Below are 12,196 nucleotides of genomic sequence, written 5' to 3'. Positions count from 1 at the left end.
GAAATCCTTGAGGAAGAGGATAGACTTAAACCCAAATCTCCTGTGCTTTGGCAAATCTCCCAGTAAACATAGTCCCTTCTCTCTTCAGTTTGTATGGGTAACTAGTTTTTGTTACTTGCTTAAGCCAAAAAAAAACCCCAAACAAACCAAAAGTAAAAGAAACCAAAAAAACCCAAACCAAAACCAAACCAACCAAAAAAAAAACAAAACCAAACCCAATTGTCAGGCTTTATGTGGGATAATTAAATCGGTTTTTTTTCAGAAAATAAAATATTTACCCCAACATATCTGCACATCAAACATCTATATAACACACCAAAATCAGGGTGTTCAAGCTTGCATTTCCTATATATTAATTCCCTTCCTTTTTCTTTAAATCTGTTTCAGCTGCTGGAGCAGTGAAATGAATGTTGTTCCTGCTGCGTCCTCTGAGTGTTTGTAAACCTGCTCGTGAAACAGGAGTGTCTGTCTGTCCATCAGGAATAATTGTACCTGTCTGAGGGGAGCTGGGCAGGGCTTTTCTGGCAGGGTGGTTTCACTGGGAGGTTGGTCCCAGTGGGCTGATCCAGCTGTTCAAGACTGGCTGTAAAGGATGACTGTCACTCTGAGGAGTAAGAGTTGATCAGTGTGGCCATAATGCCCAGAGAACATCCCCTTTCCAATAATTTAATAGCATAATTTAATAGCAACTCTGAAATTGTTTCCTTCTGAATTTCTGTTGATCCATCCACCCTCCAACACCCTCAAATCAGAGAGATTTTCTTCTGCCAGCTGTGTTGCATAAAAAGTTCCACTCTCTCTATGGCCCCTGAAGTCCAAGGTAAACACAGAGGAACATAAACCCGTTCACCTCTTCTGGGCCCAGCACGCAGCAGCCTCCTCACCCCTCCAGTGGTCAATAAAAGTCAGAAGGGAAAAAAAACAACGGCAAATACTTCCATCCCACTTGGTATCAGAGACCCCCAAGTCCCTGGCAGCAAGAAAAATCACTCCTTTTCTGCCAGGCTTTCTTTGCCAAAGGCAGGCTTTACTTGGGAACAGTCGTCCTTGGCTCCAGGCCCCTCAGTCAGTCGCCATAAATAGCTGGAAATTCAACCTGTCAAGCTGTTCCCTGCCAGTCTAACACCTACTTCCTTCAGGTGCCACAGGGTGGGACATATTAGGAACTCAGCAGCCCATTAATTCTTTCCTGGTTTCTGTGGGAGGTCTTCACAGAAGTTCAAGACTTTCTTCAGAGGCAGAAAATTTGGAATTTGAATTCTACCCTCTGTAGCAACCATGGATGATATATATTAATGCTAAAATCTGTCAGTCCTTCTGTCAGGATTAAAATGCACTTGTGCTTTAAAAGTGAATGAAGGCAATGGTCAGGAAAATGTTGTGGTGCAATGAAAAAGTGAATTGAGGTGCAGAGTACCCTGTAATTTTAGTGTTCACAGGTAAGTACAGCAATGGCAACATAGGAAAAAGGGGCAAAGATTTATTTATGATGGTCTGTAATGCCTTAAACATTGGGGCATTAAATTCCAGGCTCTTCAGAATGGACTCTAATTCAAAAGTTCAGTGCTTTCTGCAGTGTTTCTAATTAGGCATCTTGAAGGTCTAGTCAATCACTCTGAGCTGTTTCTGTAAATTTTACTAAGCAGCTTTCTGTATCTTCCTCTTTTGAATGCTTTGCAACTTTGAAAGCACTGTTTGCGCAATGGAACAAATGAAATTGGGTTGGCTTCCCTCAAGCCATGCCATCTGGACAGAAATAGTACCTCACTTCCAGTGTGGAAGTGCAGTTCTTCCAGTTCAAATCTCCACAGTTTTTGTGCAATGCATTCCAGATAAGAAATTGCAAATATATTTTATTTGTCCTGTCCATTGAAAGCTATTGAGCAGTGATCAGCAAACAGGAATCGTGTGACGCAGGAGAACCACGCAGTGCAGTTTATTTAAGCATGAAGTGTAGCAACAGAGGAAGTGCATGCTCAAAGGAGGAGAGACAGAGAAACAAGAAGTACTTGGAAATAAAGGGTCTGTATCTGTACAACAAAGTGATAACCGGGGTTTGGATGCACACCACTTTTGTGCAGGTGTCTGTCCACCATCTGCCCACTTTTGTACTTCCTTTAAGTCAGTTTGTTTTCTCCAGTGCTGAGAGACATCTTCTCATTTTGCACCCTTTCACTTCCTCTCCCATCTCCTGTGTTTCCCGTGACTGGGAAATCCCTTGCATGTTGTCGATGATTTTGGGAAGAGGGAGCAGCCTTGCACATCTCTGTCCATTGCTTTCTGACAGCAGTAGCTGTTAAGGAATATTTAGGACCCAAAGTTCTTTAATGCACCTTTTACATTATTCACTTAAAACTGCCTTTCTGTTGGAAGTAATGATCTATCAATTTTTTGGCTCAAATCTGCAGAATGAATACCAGTTTTCATGTCATGTTGTGATGCTGACGGAATCCCACAAGGGCCAACAACTGTGAAAATTATTTAGTTGATAGTTTGCTACAAAGACCTGGTAGAATATTGCATAGTACTTTTTTGGTGATCTCAGAAAAACCACTTCCCAGGCTTTGCCATCACAGATCTCCATGGTTTGCAGGTGGTCTGTATGAAAAAGGAGCCAGTGGGGAATACTCAGAGCAGAAGTCTTAGGCTGAATCCTACTGATTTGCACCAGAGAGTGGATTTTTACAGCAGTAAGAGGTGGCTGGATAGCGGAGGGAAAGATGTGTAGCCTTTCCTAGAACCCTGTCAGGGTTTCACAGTGGACTTGTTCCAGGTGGGTTAAGTGGGTTGTGTTGCATTCAGAGGTTTTTGGTATGAAGAAATGTTCCTCAGCAAGCTCAGATCAAAATTAATCTCCCTCAATGGAACTTCACAGCCAGTAAAATTAGGAGTGAAAACTCCCTTTCCTGCATGTGTTTGAAGCAGCTCTGTTTGGCTATGGCACCAGGGTACTTTTGTGCCAGTCTGTGACACCTTCAGCTGCTCATCTGGTGAGAGCCTGCAGGGACTTGTGGTTCCACTGCTTTTGGTCTCTGTTTTGTATAAAAGAGTGTGTGCACACATCCAGGCCCCTGCTCCAAAAATCTTCCTGTCACTCTTACCTCTGCAAACCTTTTCCTTCAACTTTAAGGGAATTTTTTATCTAAAAGAGATTCTTTTCCAGATGGTCCCTCTCACTTGAGATGATTTTGAGTGCCTAATTAAAAAATTAACACTTCCAGCACATAAAAACCACAGAGTTAAAATAATCTTATCATTTGAAACATAAAAACTTATACATTCTCAAGTTTTATATGGATCTACACCCTAGGTAAGATGGATTTAATGACTTCTTAATGATCTACATACTCTGTCCTAAACTTGCAATTCCAAATATGATTTCAACACAAACTCCCATTTGTCACATGCTATAAAAGTGTCATACTTTGCATTGTTCAAGAACATTTCCAAAAGTAAACTCATATACCTAGGATAAACCCAATGCACTTATTCCACAGCTTTAGTTCACTGCTTTTGTGAAGCATAGCATGCATTCTATAAACATTTATCATATAATATATTTCCTTTAGTAAATATTTAAGTAGCTATCTAACCTATTCCAGCACAGATGCAGGCTTCCCCACGATGGGGGGAAGGAAATGTTGCTAGGGGTTGCTATACTAAATGTTATACCGCGTGCACAGCCTGCTTTTGCAACAGCAGTGCATCTGTTATCTAGAATAAATACATGGGTTTGACTCTGAAAAGATTATTTGTATGAAGTAAAAAGCTTCCATGAGTGGAGGCTTATTATAACTGTATCTTTTTGCAGCCCTTGATCATGATGGAAATCTATTTTCTTAGGCTTTTCAGTACCAGTGATAATTCCCTGTTTGAGGGGAGAGAGCTGTCTAGAGCACACTAGTGGGATTGGGATCTCAAATCTGTGTTCCCATGGCATTTTTGGCATTTGTGTTAGCCATGTTGTGAGTGTATCCTGGGTTTAACTGGATGTCTCTTTTCCCTGTCTGACGCCTCCATTTCACCTTGTACATGTAAATCCAAACCTCGTATTTTCCTCAGCTCAGGATTCATGTATTGCATGCAACATGTTTCTTGCTGCACTGTACAGCCTTCAAAGGAAATTCAGAGAAGGCCAGCTCTTGTTAGCTGTGGAAGATGAGAGATCAACTTTTCTTTCCCCTCTAGTCAAAATATTCCAGAGCCTTGAGATTCCTTACAAAAATACGATGGGTTTGCCTGCAGTTTTATCATGATGTCATTATGGGCTTGCAATAACAGCACTCCAGTAAGACACAATAATAACACACACACGGTCACACTCTGTTTAACTTTCAGTTTATTCTGCTTTTTGCCTCCAGCACTACTCCTGTCTGATGCTGTGTGATTTGAAAGCATTCCCAACAGGCCAGGAGCAAAGCCTGGCTCTGGCATCTCTGACGTGCTGGCAGAGCTGACGTTCCCTTGCTGGCAGAGCCTCTTTAATGTGAAGCTAATCACTTTCTTTTGAACTGTTTATGGCAACAAATTGGAAATGATATGTGAAATAATAAACATTGCCAGCTCTTTTCAATATTAAAGGTATCTCAGAGCTGGCATGAGGTCCTATCAGTTTCTTGAAGACAGACTTTTCTGTGTAACCTTTTAAAGCATTTTGTGTGTCAGTGAGCACGTTGAGAAATCTCCTGGCATCTTCCAGGACTCTCAGGCTCTTTTATGCATTAAAAGCCATGAGAAGCTCTGCTTTATTTTTTTTTTCAAATCTAGAAAAACTTTTTTTTTAAAAAAAGATAAAAATACCACCACTTTGACTAATTATTTGATGTCTGGTTAACTGGGGCAACACAGGAAAAGCATCTTCATTTTCTTGCTTCAATTTTGGAACTGATTATTCCTCTCCATTTCCTTCCCCGATGGTTACAGAAATTTGCTCTTAACCTACCCACACACAAGCCCACTCTGATAAGTATGGAGAGCCCTATCAATGCCTAATGAATATAAATAAAACAAAGTTGGTGTTATTATTTTAAAGTAAAAATTTGGACTTTTAAGCAGCTCAAACGGCTTGCCTACCATAGAAAGTGCTGTGGTGCTTAAACAGCTGGAGAATGTGGTTAATTGAAGGTTATTTCTTCCTTTTGCCTCCTAACTCATGTTTTCACAGTTTCTTATTGAAAACAATAATTAAAATAAGTTGTAGTAAAGCTGTGATGTTGTTTGGTAGAATTTTACTTTTGATGTGCAAGCAAACAAAGCAGGCAAATACTGTCTCACAGGGGGTTTGAGCTGGCTGAAGGTTATGTTAAATATCAATTTGGAAACATGCCCCAAATTCTGATCTCCTCCTTACTGCTTGGGAGATACTTCTTTTTTCCTCATTATCATTTTTAACACATTTCAAATCATTCCCAAATCCAGATAATACAAGAGCATTTATGATAACTGCACAAACAGTACATCCTGCAATTACTGATTTAAGATTTTAACCTTGAGGTATGAAGTGTTTGAGGTTCTGTTCAGATAGGGATGTAAGGGTAGACTTCATTTTCACGGAAACACAGGCTCCTTTCTATTTTGCTGCTTCTGTATCACTGGGACAGTGGCACACACAGAAGAAGATTGGTGAGCAGATGAAAACAATGTGAAACAGTGAAAACAAAAGTGAAAGGTGTCCCCAACTAGACTGGCAGGGTGTTCTGCTCCAGTTCTGCCATGGATTTGCAATGAGTAGCTGCTGACCAAACCACAGCAGCATTGAGACATGACTCATGCCCTGAGTGGCTTTTATGGGAGCCCTGTAGCTTTCACAATGACTCTGGCTGTCCCACACAGCAAGAAGGGTGATGTATGGCAAGAGGAGTAACATGGAGAGGCAGAATGGTCAGTGGATCTCTGAGGATTTGCAGTGATAACTGGGGTTGTGAGAAGCGAGGTGGCTTGCACTCCGTGATCCTGGCACAGAGAGGGAGAGCAGGAGGTTGCAAAAGGAGCTTTGTGGGCTGAGATTACTCTTTCTGTGTTGTGGGAAGCTCTAGCTGTAAACAAGATTTTGCCACAGCAATTGCATGGCTGCTTCCAAGTCATCCCTAGGCACAGCCTGTGGTACAACAGGATCAAGACACTGGTGGCAATCCTGGGCTGTGGCACTCAGCAGTGCTCTGTGCAACTTGGTTATGCCCAAAAATCTCTTACGTAGCCAGGCTATAAACCCAGCCAGAGAATCTAAACAGTGACTGCCAAGAAAAAACACCATGTGAAGGGGCTGCTGATTGGAAAGGTGACTGTTTTGTCTGAGGTTGTAGCTCTCTGAGATAGTCTGGCAGCAAAACTGGCTTGAAGTTTTTCCCTTGTCTCTTTTTCCACTTTACCACTCTTCTATACCCATTCTGTGGTGTCCTGACCACCTCAGTTGTGTGTCATTCATGTAGCCACCTGGAGTGCAGGCTTTCTTAATGCTCTGCAGGTACAAAACCCCCAATAAAGAAATAAGATAGGTGACATTTGCTCATGGCTCCCCATTCAGTACATAATGGGAGCCTACAGGAAAATCAGAGAGGAACTTTTTGTAAGGACATATAGTGATGGGACAAAGAATAATTCCTTTAAACTGAAAGAGATTTAGAAGTTTAGATTAGATATTGGGAGGAAATTCTTTATTGTGAGGGTGGTGAGGCCCTGGCACAGGTTCCCCAGAGAAGCTGTGGCTGCCCCATCCCTGGAAATGTTCCAGGCCAGGCTGGATGGGGCTCTGAGCAAGCTGGGATAGTGGAAGGTGTCCCTGCCCATGGCAGGGGATGGAACTGGATGATCTGTAATGGTCCCTTCCAACCCAAACCATTCTGTGATACCCACACATTTGGAGATTGTTGCCCTACCTTCCATCTGCTCCTGCCCCACGTCTCAGGATCCCTCCAGTCTCCTGGCAAACCTTCTGCTGGCAAACCCTTTCTGTTTCTCACCCCATGCAGCAGAAGCAGGATGTGTTCCTGCTGTCTGGTACTGAGGGCTGGCATCCAGATTCCCAAACTGCAGTGTGGGCTCCAGCCCCAGCAGAGCCAGCGTGAGGGATGAGGAGGGATGAGTTGTGAGTTGGGTATTGAGGGTACCATGGACTTACCCAGGTAAAACTTCAATATTTCCACAGTGGGAGTCCTGCTTTGTCCCACTGGCTTGAGTGGGGCAGCTCCCGTGGGCAGCACTGGGGCAGGTGAGGGTCCTGCTCCGCGTGCCACCCACTGCTCGATTCATTGCCCGGTTCACAGCGTCCTGTTTTTCTCACTCCAGCTTTCCACCTCCAGTTTTATGCTTTCTCTGAAGGCAGCACCGCAGTCTGCCCCACACATTTCCAGGTTTATTCCTGGTTGCAGTTGGTCTCACCAAGTAGGAAAGTATGAATTTGCAACCCTGTGGTTATTTTTATATAAGAATGTCTTAATACATGGTGGATGTTTGAGTCTAGCTTTCGATGTTTTTCAAACGGTGTCTGTATTTTGATTTTTAATTTGCCTCTGAGCAAGACTGTCTACAAACACTGGCCAAATCTGCCTATCTTGGACCTGGAAGGGGTCCCTGGAGAAAGTATTTCAAGTCATTTATTCAGCACTGGCTGCTTTTACATTTGGCTTGAAGTCTGACAACTTTCCACCAGACCAGCAGCATAGTAAAGCACATCCTCTCTGTGACAGCAGGAGAGCCAAGGAACTAGCAGGTTGCAGGAGCGAATGCTATAAAACAGATGTTATTAGTGGGCTTCACCAAGGGTGGGAGGCTGAGTACAGTAGCCCTATTACAACCTCCAAGGTGGGCCACGAGATTGCTGTCTTATGAGCAAGCTGTGCCTGCAGTATTTGGCTCGGCATCGCATCCTGAAAATTCCAGTGCTGAGAAGCACTTTTGCGCTGTGAGTAAACTGTAAGCTAGATTTGAAAGGAAAGATTTTGATTAAAATCAGCATTTCAGAGCCTTCGGCTGGCAGCTGGTGTGGTGTTAAGGATGGACATCGTTGGAGACTTCTGTGGTAAAGAGGCCCCATGTCTGAGTGTTTAAAACCAGGTTCCATCCAGTTGTGATGGTGGTTTTTAACAGTCAGAGGAAAAAAAATATTGCTGTATATTTACACATAGGGACAGATTCTGCTCCCCTTAAAACCTGTGGCAGAGTTCCCATTGATTTCCATGGGTGCCTGCCTCAAAATGTTTGAACAGTAAATATATTCTTCTGGGTGGGAAACCAGCAAAGAAATCCCTCTCACAGCCTGCTCCCAGCACTGCAAATGTCAGGGTTTTTCAGTGCTACGCTCAAAAACGCTACTTCTAATTTTAAAATCCTTTTAAACTTTAACAACCAGATGTGGCCATACTTCACAGCTGTCAATCAGAATCAACAGCCAGCGTTATATTAGTCTATATTTCTTCTGCTCCCTCTATGTAGAATTATTACATTGATATGAATATCAAATAAATCAGAGTAATTGAGAAATGTAGTATCAGCTACGAGCATTTGCTCCCTGAGTGCTTTTAGTAATATATCTTTTTAATAATAAAGCATTAGTTCCTTTGACACTGGATGAGCTGATCTGCTATGGTATAGATTTTTTTAGTGCTATTGCTTATGCTACATATGCATTTCCCAAAGAGTGTGTATGGCTGTGGGTATGTATTTTTTGCCTTTCTCTCCATGTCTGTCTTGTTTGAAAGCTTTAGAAGTTCAAAGGCATTGGAGATTTTTAGGGATACAGCATACAAAATTTATAAAAAACTACATAAATAAAAAAATCCCTGTCTTCTTCCCAGAAATCTGAGACAAAAGCCTTTCCTCAACATCTCTGAAAGCTCCTTTAATGCAGAGCATTCCCTCATAAAACAGCTGGCTCCGTTTTAAACCTGTAATCTATATATAGATTTCTGTTTCCAATTGTTTTCAGAGTCAACTCAAATTATGCAGAGCCAAAACTTTTGGCAAATTGCTGTCAACCTGTATCAACATTTGCATCAATAACACTTGGTATCAGTAGATGGAGGGTCTACATCCAGTCTTTGGAAATTGTGGTTCAATGGGCTGTTCACTGTCCTGACCACTGAAGGCTGCTCCTCTCCACCACTCAGTGCTTCCCAAGGACACAACTGCATAATGGAGAACCCGCATAACCTAAAATTCTGGGTCTGAATAAGATGGAGATTTCATCTGTGTTCTGAAATAGGCAGTAAGTGGCCACAACAACTGTCCAGAACGGAAGGAGGAACAGATGAGCAACAATCTTTGATTACCACGGTAATCAGAGAAAAAAAAAAGAAAGGGAAAGAGGGAGAGAGAAGAATAAAGAAGACATTAAAAGAGATTTTTAAAAAGCAGATAAATAAAAGGAAAATTTATAATAAAAATAAATAAATAAAAAGCAAGTAACCAGTTCAGCTGACATGTCTGTGCTTTTAACACCACTCAGGTATCTTAAGCCACACGCAGCTGATGGTAAATGGCACCACCCTGGAAAGGTTAACCTTGGAAATAGTTTTGAAAATGCTCCTCACTCCTTTTTCTTTTGTGCTAAAGGAATACAAAACAAAGTTTAATGCCTGTGCGAGCATTCTTAAGTGGCCCTTGCCTATTATTTATAGAGTAAAAAAACCCTCATCATCAGTTTCTCTGCAATTCTTGTGTTTTTTCAGTAAAGTGGTAATGTAAAGAAAGAACTCGCCTACTTTGCCATGCAAAGCAATGACCTGCTAAATATGCACTTTGTGTCAGAGATGGCTCTTCTCACAATCCCCTCCTGAGAGCAGCATCTTCAAATGTTTCTCAATCCTTTGCAGAGTCAGACTCAAATTTTCTTCCATCACTAACTGCATGCAGTCAGCAAAAATAACAAGATAACCTAGAAGGAAGAAAAGCTCACATTTAATTCCTTACTTTGGCACAAATTACTCACTAGTCAGAATTTTTGAATCTGTTCACCTTTCTGAGGTAAATAAATTGAGTGCCATGCGTCTTAATATGTATGGGGCTTTCATATAAGATGTTAAAAACTGCATTGTGTAGATAATAGATCCATTGATGAGGGACCAGGCTGGGAATTGGCTGAGCTGGGTTCACTCTGTGAGTAGCTGTGTGGGGTTAAGGAAGTGGCTGAGCTGGGAGCCCCCATTTGTGACAGCCCCTGTCCCAGCAAACACTTGAGGGTGGAGAGGTGAAATCACCCCGCAGGCAGGGTGCCCATGTCTGGGAGACCTCCTGTATCACGTACATGGAAAGACAGGACTTGAGGGGTTTTGCTTGTTTTTACCCTCAACTCTCCTTTCCTCTGCTGTGCAGTGTCTGGGGGTGTTGGAAATACACTGCTTTTCACTGATGTCAGTGTGCTGGACCAGTGTCCTAGTGTCCTTTTTACTCTGGGCGGTGGCAGCTTGGCGTGAAAACCCCTGAGGTGGCAATCAGAATGTCAGTGTGGAGCAGTCTGTTGCTGTTTTGTTACTGGCTGCAATTTGATAGCTAAAAAATAAAGGTATGTGTTGAGCTACACATATGGTGGGGTCTTGGGTTAGTTGTGATACTGAAAATGTGACCCTGTTTTAGGTCTGCCTGAAATATTTTACCTTTAACTTCTTTTTCTCAAATCCTGCTTTTATTTTTTAAGTGAAAAGTACAACTTTGAAATGTTTCAACCAGCGTCAGTGCAACACATTTCAGCGTTCCCACATTTTAATCTTTTTTAGTCAAAAGTGATTGTGAAATTCAGCAGAACTTCATGAATGGTTTCAGCTTCCCAGAACTACATAGTTCTGTGGATAAGCTACTCGCCAAACAAGCAAAGAAATCAATTGACTCGGTTCTATTTATAAACAAAAACTTTAAGAATTCATCATTGTTTCACAAAGCTGATTTTGCAGACCTGTCTCTTACGGAATAAATTGGATTAATTTTCCATCTTGTAGTGTGTCTGTCCAAAATAACAGCCCCAGGAACAGTGGCTGTTTCCCATAGTCTGGTATTTGTTTTCCACTGTGACAGTGACACGTTGTGCTGTTTGTTGGTTTTGTTGACGGGGACGTTTTCCATGCTTCTGGATGGTCCTTCCCGAGTGAGAGGGCTTCACACTTGTGTAATGTAGGTGCAGGTTTTTCTTCCTTGTGTTTCTTTCTCAAACATTTAACTTCCCTGGCTGTGCCCACAAAATGGCCACAGTGCTGCAAGGTCACCAGGGAACACTAAAAAAAACTCTCCTAGGGAAAGGCAGTTGGATTAATACTATGGATTAGAATATATTTGTGCTTGACTGATTTTCCAATATCTTCATTAACGCTGTTGTTGATAACATGGCTTTTAATAGCTTTTATAACCACAAATGTAGCAAGGAATGAAGCAAATAGGTCATTAATCCCTTAAAAGTACAATTTAATGCAATGCTTCATGACAGGAAGTTAACGGGATAATAAAACCTTTACTGTTTTAAGCCACACTTAATATTTTTATGGCATAGTTGGCTTGACAAAATACTCTTTGTGAGTCATCACTTCAAAGCAAGGTCCTGGGGACCAATTAAAGTTGTGTCTGCAAACCCCCATGCATAACTGCATGTAAGCGTGAGGTATTTCAAAATATCTCTTTCAAGTAACAGGAGTTGTACCAAGAAGAAGAAGTAAAAGGGACCTTTTGCTTCAAACCTTTTAATTTAATATGCCCATGTGTGGAGATGCCCTTGGGGAATGAGAAATCGATTTTCATTCTTTGCATGGATCCTACAGAAATTTACACTGTCAAAATAGTCCATGGAATTTGTCTCCCAAAAATTATATCCTTGACAGACAAACAATAACAAGATAGATTGTCCTTTATTTCAAGCTTTATTTTGAAAGAGACAAAAATGCCCCTATTATGGCTGATTAAAAAGGGAAAAACATAAAAGTAATTGCCTTGCATACAGTTTGGAATTTCTGGGCCAGTGGAACTGAATGGATTAAGGACAAAGAGAGGATCCTAGAATTTTCTGTTCTAGTTTAGTCTGTGCCAATGAGCTGCTGCTTAACTGGGCAAGGTGTTTAACCTCCACTCCCACTGGTTGATTTCCACCTGGAATGAATTGGAATAGGTGTTGTTCTGCCATTGCTGATACTGTCACATATCTGTGGATGTTCCCATCTGAATGGAAAAGTGAGCATTTTTGTGTGAATTGTACAGATTTCTGGAAAATCAGGTTGAGTGG

Source organism: Corvus cornix, chromosome 1A (genome assembly GCF_000738735.6).
Source record: "Corvus cornix cornix isolate S_Up_H32 chromosome 1A, ASM73873v5, whole genome shotgun sequence".
Lineage (NCBI taxonomy): Eukaryota > Metazoa > Chordata > Aves > Passeriformes > Corvidae > Corvus > Corvus cornix.
The sequence above is the reverse complement of the archived record's forward strand: the minus strand, read 5'-3'. Positions refer to the sequence as shown.